At 36.6% G+C, this 13,086-nt stretch overlaps 1 protein-coding gene and 1 long non-coding RNA gene across 7 annotated transcripts in view; one reads left to right on the top strand and one right to left on the bottom strand.

The window, feature by feature from the left end:
* The window catches only part of LOC134665019 (uncharacterized), a 452,571-nt gene that overhangs the window by 85,798 nt on the left and 353,687 nt on the right, over positions 1-13,086 (top strand). The window lies entirely within an intron of this gene.
* LOC134664971 (uncharacterized) overlaps positions 1-13,086 on the bottom strand; it is a 574,567-nt gene that overhangs the window by 231,675 nt on the left and 329,806 nt on the right. The gene's annotated exons all lie outside the window — the stretch shown is intronic.

Genomic DNA, 13,086 nt, shown 5'->3' with positions numbered 1-13,086 from the left:
GCCTTGATAAGATGGAGTTAATGAAATGATTTCTAATTATGCTGTGGCTTATGGGTTTTTTATACCTTTCTAGGAACCTTCTCGTATAAGTATGTACATGTACCATCTTCCAAAAAAAAACAAAATGCCTTATCCGCATTGAACTAGCTAATAGCTATTGCCTAAACCTCTCTTTACAATGAAAGATAAGATAAGATAACATTTCTGAACGAGGTATTAACATTATAATATAAATAGGCATAATTCTTAAAATATTTTTTAATACAGTTGCTCAAAAAGTGCTACTTTACGTAGCTGTTTAGCGTGCGGAAAGTTGGTTATCTCGAACTAGTGCTTTTTACTTTTCCAATTTTTTTTAATTTATACTTGTTCCAATTCACGACTACTTATTGATGAGTGTTAATATTAGTTTCCTTTAAACGTCGTAATCAGCATAAAAACCTACCGTTAATGTAAGAATACGAAAAATATTACATATTTCATATTTAATTACTTACCTCTTCATCATTATAACACGCTTATTTTTTAATATTCAATATTGAAAATTCCGTTCTTAATAAGTTGACTGAATGGAACGGAATAGCTGCCAAACGCCCATAGATATAATATACTTAAAGACGACGTCTAACCGAGCTGTCACTGATGTTTAGTGTACGATTAACAATGTTTTTCTTATTTTTTCGCAACTGTATTAAAAAACGTCGTTCGATACACGTGCGGAAATGTCATTCTTCACTCGTCCCGAGTCTTGCCACTCGCCTGCGGCTCGTGGCAAGATATCTCGGTACTCGTGAAGTAATGACATACCTTCCGCACTAGCATCGAAATGTACTATTTCGTATTCGCGACGCACGAGTATTTAACATTTTTCTTTTAATTACTTAGATATGTTTTTTTTTTTACTTTTTTGTATTGGCATTCGAATTTCACAAGAATAATAATGTGATTGTTTAAAATAAAATTATATTAACATCCTCGCGTCTTTGAATTTACTACCCAAGAGCAGCGTTGATATTACCACTTATATTACAGTCATACATACATTCATTTATTTTTTTATAGCTCGAAATATTATGACCAGACATAGGAATCCGCGGGGCAAATTGTGAATTAAGACTTTATGTTTGTGCACTTATGGTACTAATTACAGCAAATAAATAAATAAATAAATATTATAGGACATTCTTACACAGATTGACTAAGTCCCACAGTAAGCTCAAGAAGGCTTGTGTTGTGGGTACTCAGACAACGGTATATATAATATACAAATACTTAAATACATAGAAAACACCCATGACTCAGGAACAAATATCTGTATCATCATACAAAAAAAAAATTTAAACTGTTTATTTTAAAAAAGAATTAACATTCTATTGGCTTAGAACTAATCTTACATTTTACAAATAAATGCCCTTACTGGGATTCGAACCCAGGACCATCGGCTTCGCAGGCAGGGTCACTACCCACTAGGCCAGACCGGTCGTCAAATAAACAAAAATCGTCAAATCGTTTGATCGTTTGATTTGCCTAATCGTTTTGAAACAGCCTAAATTTTGTTGTAATTAGTACCATAAGTGCCAACATAAAGTCTCGATTCACAATTTGCCCCGCGGATTCCTATGTGTGATTATGATTACTTGATTACTAGGTCATCATTCGCTAAAAGTCCTACACGCAAATAATCTAAACAAGTGTTTCATTGCGACTTTACGTCTACGAGTATATTGTGAGCAATAAAGAAAACGAGGAAAATGTAATATAATAATAAGACACTCGCAGAGAGTGGTCGACTTGGGCACGTTTTGTCTCTGGATTCATTTACTTTGAGATAAGTGACAGCGCTGCCAACATTGTAAAATATTTTTTGAAGAATGCTGGCGTTAAGTTGGCAGCGCTGACTGTGACTGGCAACTTAAAAAGTCTGATTCTGATATGGTGGCTCTAAAATAGGTCGATCAAGAATTTTTAGAAATATTTTTCTTTTAGGTAACATGTTGTACAAAATGTGATTAAAATATTAAAACTACAATACGAACAAAACGTCAAAATATTCTCCTTTAGATTTGTTACACAAACACAAACGTTTAAAAATAAAAAATAAATGTCAACGTAGATATTTTTGGGCCACCCAGATGTGGAATATCAACCCCTGAAGCGGTATCATGGTTGCATTTTTATCACCTGTCATGACATATGTCACTTTCGCACTTACATATTTGTTAGAACGTGACAGGCATGGTGACAAATGATAAAAAGCCGACCATCTTAGCCCTACTGATTCATAAATACAAAGACCGTTTGAAACAATTGAAAGTTTACGTTCTAAATTCAAATTTTGAAATTGTTTTCTTCGACACGTTATGAATGCTTGATCAATGTCGTGGTATAATTTATCGGTAAACAAAAGTTGTACAAACAAGTTGTTTATTAAAAAGCTCACAAGTGCCCTCTGGCGGATTAATTGAATAATTTTCGCGTAAACATTTCAAACCGACAGTTGTCGAGTATTGATTTCCACTACCCTCTAGTGGGGTTGTGGTCTAAGTCATGAGACTCATGAGAAAAGCATAATACAATTACTTAAAAGAACCTAATTTTTTTCTATTGCTCAAAATTGGACATAATTTACCGAAAACAAAAATATGGCACTAATATGAAAGACTTTTGGTTTCGATATATATAGTTCAAATTTTATTGTAATTTTTGTGGGTTACCTAATTACCATTTTCCCTAAATAACGTCTAATTTAGAAAAAAGTCAGACTAGGTACTAAATAAAGTCTCTGAAGGTGTCTATCCTAATACCTTTAAACGAGCAATTCTTGTATATTTATTTATATATTTATATTTCGGGGATCTAGGAAACGGCTCTAACGATTTTGAAGACATTTGTTATATGGGGGTTTTCGGGGACGATAAATTGATTTAGCTATTTATCTCTGAGAATACGCCCATTTTTGAGTTTTTATAGGTTATCCGAGCAAAGTTCGGTCTCCCAGATATTTAGTACTAAGATGTAAATTATGTTCATTTTAAAAGTTATGTTCAATAGAGACTTCTACAAGAATCTTATCATAAGGATCGGTTTATGCCAATAGCCTTTATCGCCAGCCTACTTACATATACAGCTGCATATACTCGCTAGTCATCTGTAAAATAAGAGTGACCCGCCTATACTCGATCGCTTGGACCCCATCGGCATCACCCCACAAAAACAAGGGTGGATTTGCAGAATTAAATAAAAAAATACACCTTTCTGGACACCGAAATGGCGTCAAGTCTATTGGATTTTTTTCCGAGCATCAGCAATTCCTCTAATAGTGTTATTAGGGAAAAAAACGGATAAAAAGAGGGAAAAATGATCGCGGCATTTGATTCGATTGAGATGAAGATGCTTTCTGACGGAAATGGCTGACATTTGGGGGGTAAATAATTTGACATGAGGAGCTGTCAGCTTGACAGGGCGAAGTAGGGAACTATCAATAGAGTGATACGTTCTAATAACACATTGGTGTGACGATAAATTCCCTTTTACACATGGCACTTGCTTGTAATAATAATAATAATAAGGGTATTGAGGAAGAGGGTATTAGACGGTCGGTGAAGGAGCGCTTTTTTAGTCGGCTCACAAAAGTACTTAACAGTCTTTTGTCAGGAGGCAACAAAGTGCGCGCCTTCAACGCCTGGGTAATGCCTCTACTCACATACTCCTTTGGCATACTAAGGTGGACTCAGACCGAGCTGGATGCCCTGGATCGGAGGGTCCGACAGCTGCTCACCACACACCGTATGCTGCACCCACGCTCGTCTGTTATGAGATTGTATATCCCACGGAAATGTGGAGGTCGCGGCTTTCTAAACGCCAAAAATCTCCACAACCGTGAGGTGTACAATCTCAGGAATTATTTCCTCAACAATGAGTGTGGGATGCATCGTGATGTGGTGGCAGCTGACAGGGGCCTCACGCCGCTCTCCTTGGCGAACGAGAACTGGCGCAAACCTGTAGTACTAAGCACCGAGGACCGCAAGGCGGTATGGAAGGATAAGCAGCTACACGGGCGGTTCTACAAGGCCCTCATGGGACCCGATGTAGACCTACCCGCGTCGGTGAACTGGCTACGATTCGGGGACCTCTTCGGAGAAACCGAGGGTTTTGCCTGTGCAATTGCGGACGAAGTTATCATGACGAATAACTACCGGAGATATATCCTGAAGGACGGTACGGTCGACATTTGTCGGGCATGCCGCCGTCCCGGAGAGTCACTCAGGCATATTATCTCCGGTTGTTCTCATCTTGCTAACGGCGAGTACTTGCACAGACATAATCTCGTAGCCAGAATTATTCACCAGCAACTTGCCCTCCTATACGGCCTTGTGGATCGTGAAGTGCCGTACTACAAGTACTCACCTGCGCCAGTTCTCGAAAATGGTCGTGCCACGCTCTATTGGGATCGATCTATCATCACTGACAGGACTATTGTAGCCAATAAGCCTGACATCGTGCTGATAGATCGATCGCAGCGCCGGGCCGTGCTCGTCGACGTCACCATCCCCCATGATGAGAATCTCGTGAAGGCCGAGAAGGACAAGTCCAGCAAGTACCTAGACTTAGCTCACGAGATAACCGCCATGTGGGATGTTGACTCGACGATCATTGTTCCTATAGTCGTGTCAGCGAACGGTCTCATAGCGAAGAGTCTCGACCAACACCTAGAGAGACTCTCGCTAGGTGGTTGGATCAAGGGTCAGATGCAGAAGGCGGTAATTTTGGACACGGCGCGTATAGTACGTCGATTCCTCACTCTGCGGCCCTGACCACCGGCAGCTTGGGCCCTGCCCCGCTGCCGGCGGCACCCTAGGTTAGGTTTTTTATAATGTGTTTATAATTTTCTTTTTTATTGTTTTGTAAGTGTTTTTATATTTTACTTTTATATGCATATTATAATTAACCTAACTTAAGAAGGAAAATAAATAAAGAAAATAATAATAATATATTCTTTATTGTGCACCACATAATGAAAAAGAATACAGAAAAAGAACAGATATTACATTAGGTAACAACAGGCGGTCTTATCGCTCAAAAGCGATCTCTTCCAGACAACCTTTGGGTAGCAGGAAACCAATAACTTACAACAATGAACGGGTAGTGCAGATACGAGATTACGTAGAATACTAATAGAATAGCCTCACATATCAAGAATAAATATAAAAGATATATTAAAGAATTATTCTAAGTAAATACAATAAATATATAAAATACATATATATATATATATATATATATACATATATACATACATAAATAAAGGCAAATTAAGGCAGTGACAGATAATGGGATTTTAAAAGGTTTTTAAATATGGAAAGCGATTTGGCGCATCTTATATCCGACGGCAAAGCATTCCACAATCGAACAGCCCGAAAAGTGAAGGAGGTATTATAAAATTTAGAAGAAGAAGAAGGAGGAGCAAGGAGATGCTTCTCCGCACACCGCGCAGAAGAGAGATATTTAAAACGTTCTTTAAGGTAAGGGGGGGTAGTGGGGTTGAAGAGAATGTTATAAAGAAGGGTGAGAATGTGAGAGTTGCGACGCAGACGAATAGGCAACCACTTGAGCTTGGTTCGAAATTCCGAGACGTGGTCAAATTTGCGCAGGCCATATATGAATCTAATACAAGCATTTTGTAGTCGTTCTAGTTTGTTTAGCTGGTCCTCCGTAATATCCAGGTAACAAATGTCGGCGTAATCTAGTATGGGAAGAAGAAGAGATTGTGCAAGCGCAATTTTGGTGGCAAGCGGTAAAAAGTTACGAACTCTACGAAGTGACCCCAAGGAAGCAAACAATTTCCTACTGATCTCACTAATCTGTGGTATCCACGAAAGTGTACGATCTATTAGAATACCAAGATTCTTTACTTGACTCGAATAAGGAACCTGGACGCCATCAAACACTATGGCTGGTAAGCTGTGCAAGTCAATCCGAGAGGTGAGTTGAGGACTACCTAAAATTATGGCCTGCGTTTTAGCCGGATTCACTTTCAGTCCATAGCGTTTACTCCAACTGGAGATGCATTCCAAGTCCCGGTTCGTGGAGCTAACAGTTTGAGAGAGATCACTAATTGCACACTGCGAGTAAATTTGGAGGTCGTCGGCATAGAGGTGGTATGAAGAGGAAATATCACTAGTAATTTTATTAATAAATATTGAAAATAGGAGAGGAGACAACACGCCGCCTTGCGGTACACCGGCCAACGTGCTGCACCACGAAGAACAAGAGGAATCTATTTTCACGCGTTGCCGACGGCCTTCAAGATAGCTATGAAACCAATCAATGACTGAAGGGGAAATGTTAAGAGAACGCATTACGCCAAGTAAGACATCAAAATCAACTGTGTTAAATGCATTGCTAAAATCTAACAGCGATAGTACAGTGAGTCTACGGTTGTCCATTCCGGCCCGAATATCATCAGTAATCTTGACAAGGGCTGTGACTGTACTGTGACCGGAACGAAAACCAGACTGGTAAGGATTCATGAGCTCATACCTGTTTAAGAAGGACGTAAGCTGCTGATGTACTAGCCGCTCAAGAACCTTAGAGAGAAAAGGAAGAATAGATATGGGTCTATAGTCTGAGAAAGAAGATGGATTGGACTTTTTGGGAAGGGGGATGATATCTTGTAACAGAGTGTCTTCAATAAAGTTCTTTATTGAACTCTTGCTTTTAAGATTTTTTTATGGTATAGGTAGAATTTAAGTCTATCTTTTATTATATCAAGTAAATAATTGTTCTGGTGGTTATAACTGAGTCAAATAAATAAATATATTACGTTCACCTTACCTACCTTTACGGTACCTTTGTAAGGTGGGGGGTTAATAGCCTATATAAATGCTCGGAATTTTAAGTAAGTAGGTATATAAGTACTTTTTTATCTGGGCCATGAGTTGAAACCCTCTAATACATCGATTCTTACAATAATACGATTTGACAAGGATTAAGACATAAATTATGGTTGGTTAATTTCATATTATTTATAATGAAATGCTTTAGAACAGAGAAACTGCAAATTTATTTGGGGACATTGGGACATTGACAACTTTTTATTCCTACTTGTTAAACATACGTCGAATAGTTAAGTAGAATAAGCTGAGTGCTAATGCAATAATGGAATAAATAGTTCAATGACACCGCTTTTTCCTCGTCGATCAATCGAATGCAAAAAGAACATCCTTATTCAGCCTGCAATTTATAAATAATAATGTTCTATCCTATTTAAAATTAGACTAAGTACCATTTAGTTGAAAATATCATATTTTAATCAAGTTTATTTAAAAATTCACTGGGCCGGAACCGTTTTTATAAAATAGCCAAGATAGTGAGTTGAATCCTCCTTTGACGCTTAATTGTCCTAATGATTCTGAATTAACGTCTGTAACCGATGCTATTAAGCTTAGAAATCAATTAAAAGTAAAAAAATATCACTGTAACGGATGAGACTCGAACTCGCGACACTGGATAACTTTTAAATTATTTCTAATGATTTTGGTTGAGAAAATGCAAATGAGGGTAAAGAATTCTGTTGATTCTATTATTACATTTATTACTCGTATTTATTGGGGTCTGATGGGTCTTTGAGTGCCACGTCAACCAAGCATTGTTAATTCTAACCTAACCTACATGACAATAAAAAAGTAAAAACTAGAGATGCGACGAAATGTCACGCCATCATTTCTATACGGCGTTTTCAATAACAGATTGTCACTTGGCTAGGCTCCCAGTAAATCGCCGTTTTTAGGGTTTTATTATTTTACTAACCGAAATAACCAAATATCAGTAACCCTTTTTTAAATAAAACTCAGTTAATGCGTCGATTGGATGTCATACAAAAGTCATTATATTTGCCTATGAAGCCGATGGTCCCGGGTTCGAATCCTGGTAAGGGCATTTATTTGTATGATGATAAAGATATTTGTTCCTTAGTCATGGTTGTTTTCTATGTATTTAAGTATTTATATATTACATATATCGTTGTCTGAGTACCCACAACACAAGCCTTCTTGAGCTTACCGTGGGGCTTAGTCAATTTGTGTAAAAATGTCCTATAATATTTATTTATTTATTTGGTTAAATCAGTGTCCATCTATGTGATTAAGATACCAAATGGATAGTAGCATTATATTATTCTATATCGTTATCATTAATCATGAACTCAACAATAAATCTAACCCAATAACTATTAAAGAAAGGCATATCTCACAAGAATATATAATCCCTTATATCCTTTTAAATCTACAGTAAATCCGGATATTCCGGCTAAAAGCACCCTTTCTATTTGCTGTCATTTATTCCCATAGCTAACTCAATAGTCTCAATACCTAATATTAACCAGTTTAAATATAACCCTCGGCTACATACAGTTGTTATAAGTTTAGAGGTCAAACTTACTCTGGTTTGCCAAAGGCTTGGAAGTCGTTATGAATGAAAGCGCTGGTGCAATTCATTCGACTTATGCTGCATGATGCATGAACTGGCCAGTACTGTAAATATTTGTATTATTTTCTAAACCTCGCATCTCACTCGGAACTGACATTGTAAAATCAACCCTAACTGTTTGGACATTAGAATTAACTTTTAAACGTTTGGAAAATGAGAGGGGTGTGGTAGAGAAAATAGATTGTTGGTAAATATAGATGACGGGCTTTTTGAAAACATACATGGGTTTTTTACATTTGCCAGTCCGCAGTTGCGAAATGTGAATAGAGGCAGATGAGCCGGCTAGACTGACCTGGCGTAATAAAATTATGATGTATGTACCTACGAGAAAATGTTAAAAAACTACGATTAGTTTGAATACGGAGTTGATATACTATTGTGTATATTATAACTATCGTTCCAAATTGATGCACTGTTAAATTGCCATATACGTACTAATAAAGAGTAAAACTATGCGTTAATTTTATGTTATAATTGTTCCTGGCAATGAAATTTGAATTTACTAATTACATTACCACTAAACACTTTTCAATAATTGCATGTGAGATCATTGTAACCTAAGAATCGCCAGCCCTACGATAACATAAACATGACGTCACAGCTCCCCGACATTTTATTGGACGCGTAACGCTTTGATCTCACCGCTGCACGTATAGCGTTACCAATTAGAGGCGACGGCGATACAATTGAAGTTAGGGTTGTCAATCAATAGAGGCAGCGCGTTATTCAAGATTGGACCAAGACTGCAGACTGCTATTATTGATTTTATATAGGAATACAATACATATTATTTCGTTATTAAAGTTGTAATATTATATTAAAATTGACTTTTTATTATTTTGTATTTTCACCAATGATACTACTCGTTGCCTACGAATTTGTAAGTTAGAGGAAATTGGGATATACATGAAATTTTTAAATCATTATAACCAGTTTTCGTAATATAAATATACCTAAAGCAAATTATAAACAACAGATTATTAATAAATGTGTAAAATATAGTAAAAGCTTGACAGAGAGCTAAATTCTCATGAGAAATGGGGTATGTTCGAAAACACGCGAGACCAAGAAACAAAATAGAAGAAAGCACAAAACCAGATGCGCCACCAGACTGTCTTATCGAGTTACTGGAAAATAAGTTTTAGAGTTAGCTCCGTTGCGGAACAGTGTGGAAAATATTCGATTATAGCTTTTATAAAAGGATTTCTAGCTAGGTTGAACCTAGGAATTTCGCTTACCTAGTTTGATTTTACTTTAAGTTTTATTAATAATACGAGCAATATTTATTGGGTTAATAGAGTTAAATAAAAGCCCTATACGAACGCAAGTGTCGTAACCGGGATGCTGCTTAAAACGTCTGACACACATGACAAAGGCCTATTATATGATAGAGTTAAATAACATCTTGCAATGCAAGTTATCGTACCTAGTCAAAATCTTACCTAGTCTTTAAAGTATAATTGCTAAAATTAATCGCTAAGTTATGTTGACTTAGTAATAACAAAAATATAATGAAATCGCACGCTGTCTACGTCATATTGATTATAATCTAGTTATGAAGAGATTGAAGAGCTTTTAAGTAACATTCAGAATCCTTAAAAATTCCAACTAAGTAGGTACCTATCTACTATACAACAGTTCAATTGTATACCAATTTAGATTTAAACCAACAATTGCTGAAACTTTCAATGTAAATTACAATTTAAACTATCCAAACTAATATATACTGTACCCATTCCTCCCCAACATCCTCACTAAATAATCGAATATCTTAAATCGAGTAACTCAGGGGCAATACGAGCAAGTAATCGTGTAATCAAATCCACGGGCGGATATTGAATTCTGCCGCCGGAAGATCTGGAGGCCTACCGCGAAGCACGTTCGACGTGTTGCCTCTCTGTCGCACTTGTAAATTCGTACGTAAGTGTGACAGGGAGGCAACACGTCGAACGTGCTTCGCAGTAGGCCCTCTGGACTTGTCTCTGCTGCCGGAAGATCTGGACTCGTCTTTTTGCTGTTGATGTTGTAACTGTAGTAAGCAAACTTACTGAACGGGAAAAAATTGTGTTTGACGTCACTTATTGTGTTTGTTTTGGTTGATGTTTCTTTTTGAAGTGCTTTGTGCGAATTGTGTGATTGTTCTTATATTTTTAGTTTCGTAAATATTGCACTTTTCAAGTGGTTTTGATTGTGATTGTGTACCTACATAATTATTCGTATTCTGTAATAAACCGTAATAACCGTATATGTGCGTTTTAAATTTGAAAGTTTCAATTTAATAAAAAAACAGTAATGTGCATAGTCAAAACACACGCCAAAACTTGTAACTTGTAATTTCGCTAGTAGATATCTCTGCTCAGTAGGTACCTAAGCATTAATCATTTTTATCATTGTGGTTCTATAGTGTTGCACTTTATGCCTAATAATAAGCACACCCAACTAACTTTATTGCAATTTTTATAAGTAACAAACCTATCATAGACATAAAAAGATACAAATGACTCCAATGATAGATTATCCAAAAACCTAAACCTAATTACTGGAAACGCATCTGCACTCCCTAAGCACATGCGTCCGTCGTTTTTTAACCAGATTCCCATCTCGTCATCCATCATGCATTTGATGACTGATGATATCTGATCGCGATGACGTATCATACACTTCGTACAGAGCGCAATAATCGGATTATGTGAAAGTTTAGGTTTTTAAAGTTTCAATTTTCATACTCGTACCACTTCACGAAAGACGATGACGCAATGTTGTTTCGTATTTATTAACATTATGATTTATTAACGGAGTATACCTATTACGTGTATGGGAATATATCTGCCTAATATACAATATGACTTTGACTGTGGATTCAGAGATAACAAACGCCATCTACCAGAAGATTTGGTCTCTAAAATGTAATTGTGAGTAAAAAAGAGTCTTATTTTGTAGCGAATTTCAATCAATTGATGGCTTATAGCGCTTTATTGAAAACTAAACCCTATATTATGCTGACATAGTTTTAAGTAATGCCGATCTATAAAACTCGTATCCCATTGGTTTACTTATTTTTGATCAATCCAGAACCGTATAAAATCAAACAAATACAGTAAAACCCGCTTAATGCGATTCTGAAGGGACCACGTCAAAAACGCACCTTAAACGTAAAAGTGTAACAGTGAAAAATAGTATGAAAACAACTTGCAACCTGAGTAAAATGTTGAATTACGGGAAAAATCGTATTAAGCGTGTTCCAAAGCAGTAATCAATATTAATTCCGTGTTTCTGAACGAACCTTTAACCCCCGGTACTCTTCTAACAACTTGAAGTTTTTCTTCATATCTTCTCAATCCTCGATATAAATCCGGTTTATGGCACTTCCTTGTTCAGCGATACCGACGCCATTAACGTGAGTTATGTGGTGCCACAAACAGCTTGTAAATCAAACATATTTGTTGGTTTTTGTAACGGGGAAATGTTGAAGATCTTTTTGCACAAAAACGAGCCAAGTGGTTTCAAGTGGTTCGTGTTCATGGCAGGTAGTAACTCTTAAAGCATTCGACGAAATTACATACTCGTATATTCAATACTAACCTATAGGTACATTTATAATAGCAATTTTAAAACGAACTTAGAAATTTTGATATTTACTTAGAATATAGAGGGCGTTATTTTCACACCTACGCTAATTTTTCATTGTTTTATATTAAAATCAGAAGAAGAAAACACCTTTTCCCCTAATCACTACTATTATTCAAACACTATTTCTGTTCTCCGACCGGAAAGCGTCAACTTTCGGTCCGCTGCCCTAAACTAAGTTGCCGCTTTAGTTAGTAAATATGAAAGCCTTAGATCACATGTATGTGGACAATAACATGTGACATGTGACTAAGACATTTCTTACTTTACTACCCGCGGTATGTATACTATCGTTCAGCGTAAATTTAGCTTAGCATACTGCATATGATATGCGTATATTTATATCAAAATGTAGCTTTTTTAAGGTTTATTGTCTTCTGATATCATATTTCAGAATAACAAAGTACCTAAGGTGTGGAAATGTTAAATAGGTCGATGTCCCCACTGATAACGGGATTCATTACAAGCTGATAAGATAAAATCTTGCAAAATTTATTTCGCACTAAACTATCGGGCCCTTTCTGTGCAGCATCTTTATTAAATTGTTTTTCGTCGTGCTGCGCCCGCTGGCTGACCAAGCCTGTGCTTTACTTGATTTTAATCATGCTGCTACTTAATCGTGCAATAGTAGGTTCATACTTATTTTACAAATACATATTCGTAAAAGAACGTACCTAACCAGAAATCAACGTCTTCCCGGCCTTAAGCCGTAGCCTCTATTTCCTTTACCCGACACGGCACTATTACGTTGGCTGCAGTCGGCACTAACTGAGTTATGACGCTTAATGGCCTAGCTGGAGAAATTGCTGTTTTGTATTGTTGCCTCATTCTTATATTGCCATTAGTACATTTGAATAGATATTTAAATATTTTAAACCGGCTAAATATGAACTGATAGCGCAGAGCCCCTTTGCACAGATTAGAGCGAAGTAAGGGAGTCTCATTATAAACGTTGAATTTTCATAGATATTT

Source organism: Cydia fagiglandana, chromosome 6 (genome assembly GCF_963556715.1).
Source record: "Cydia fagiglandana chromosome 6, ilCydFagi1.1, whole genome shotgun sequence".
Classification (NCBI taxonomy): domain Eukaryota; kingdom Metazoa; phylum Arthropoda; class Insecta; order Lepidoptera; family Tortricidae; genus Cydia; species Cydia fagiglandana.
This window is presented reverse-complemented; position numbering and strand designations above follow the sequence as displayed.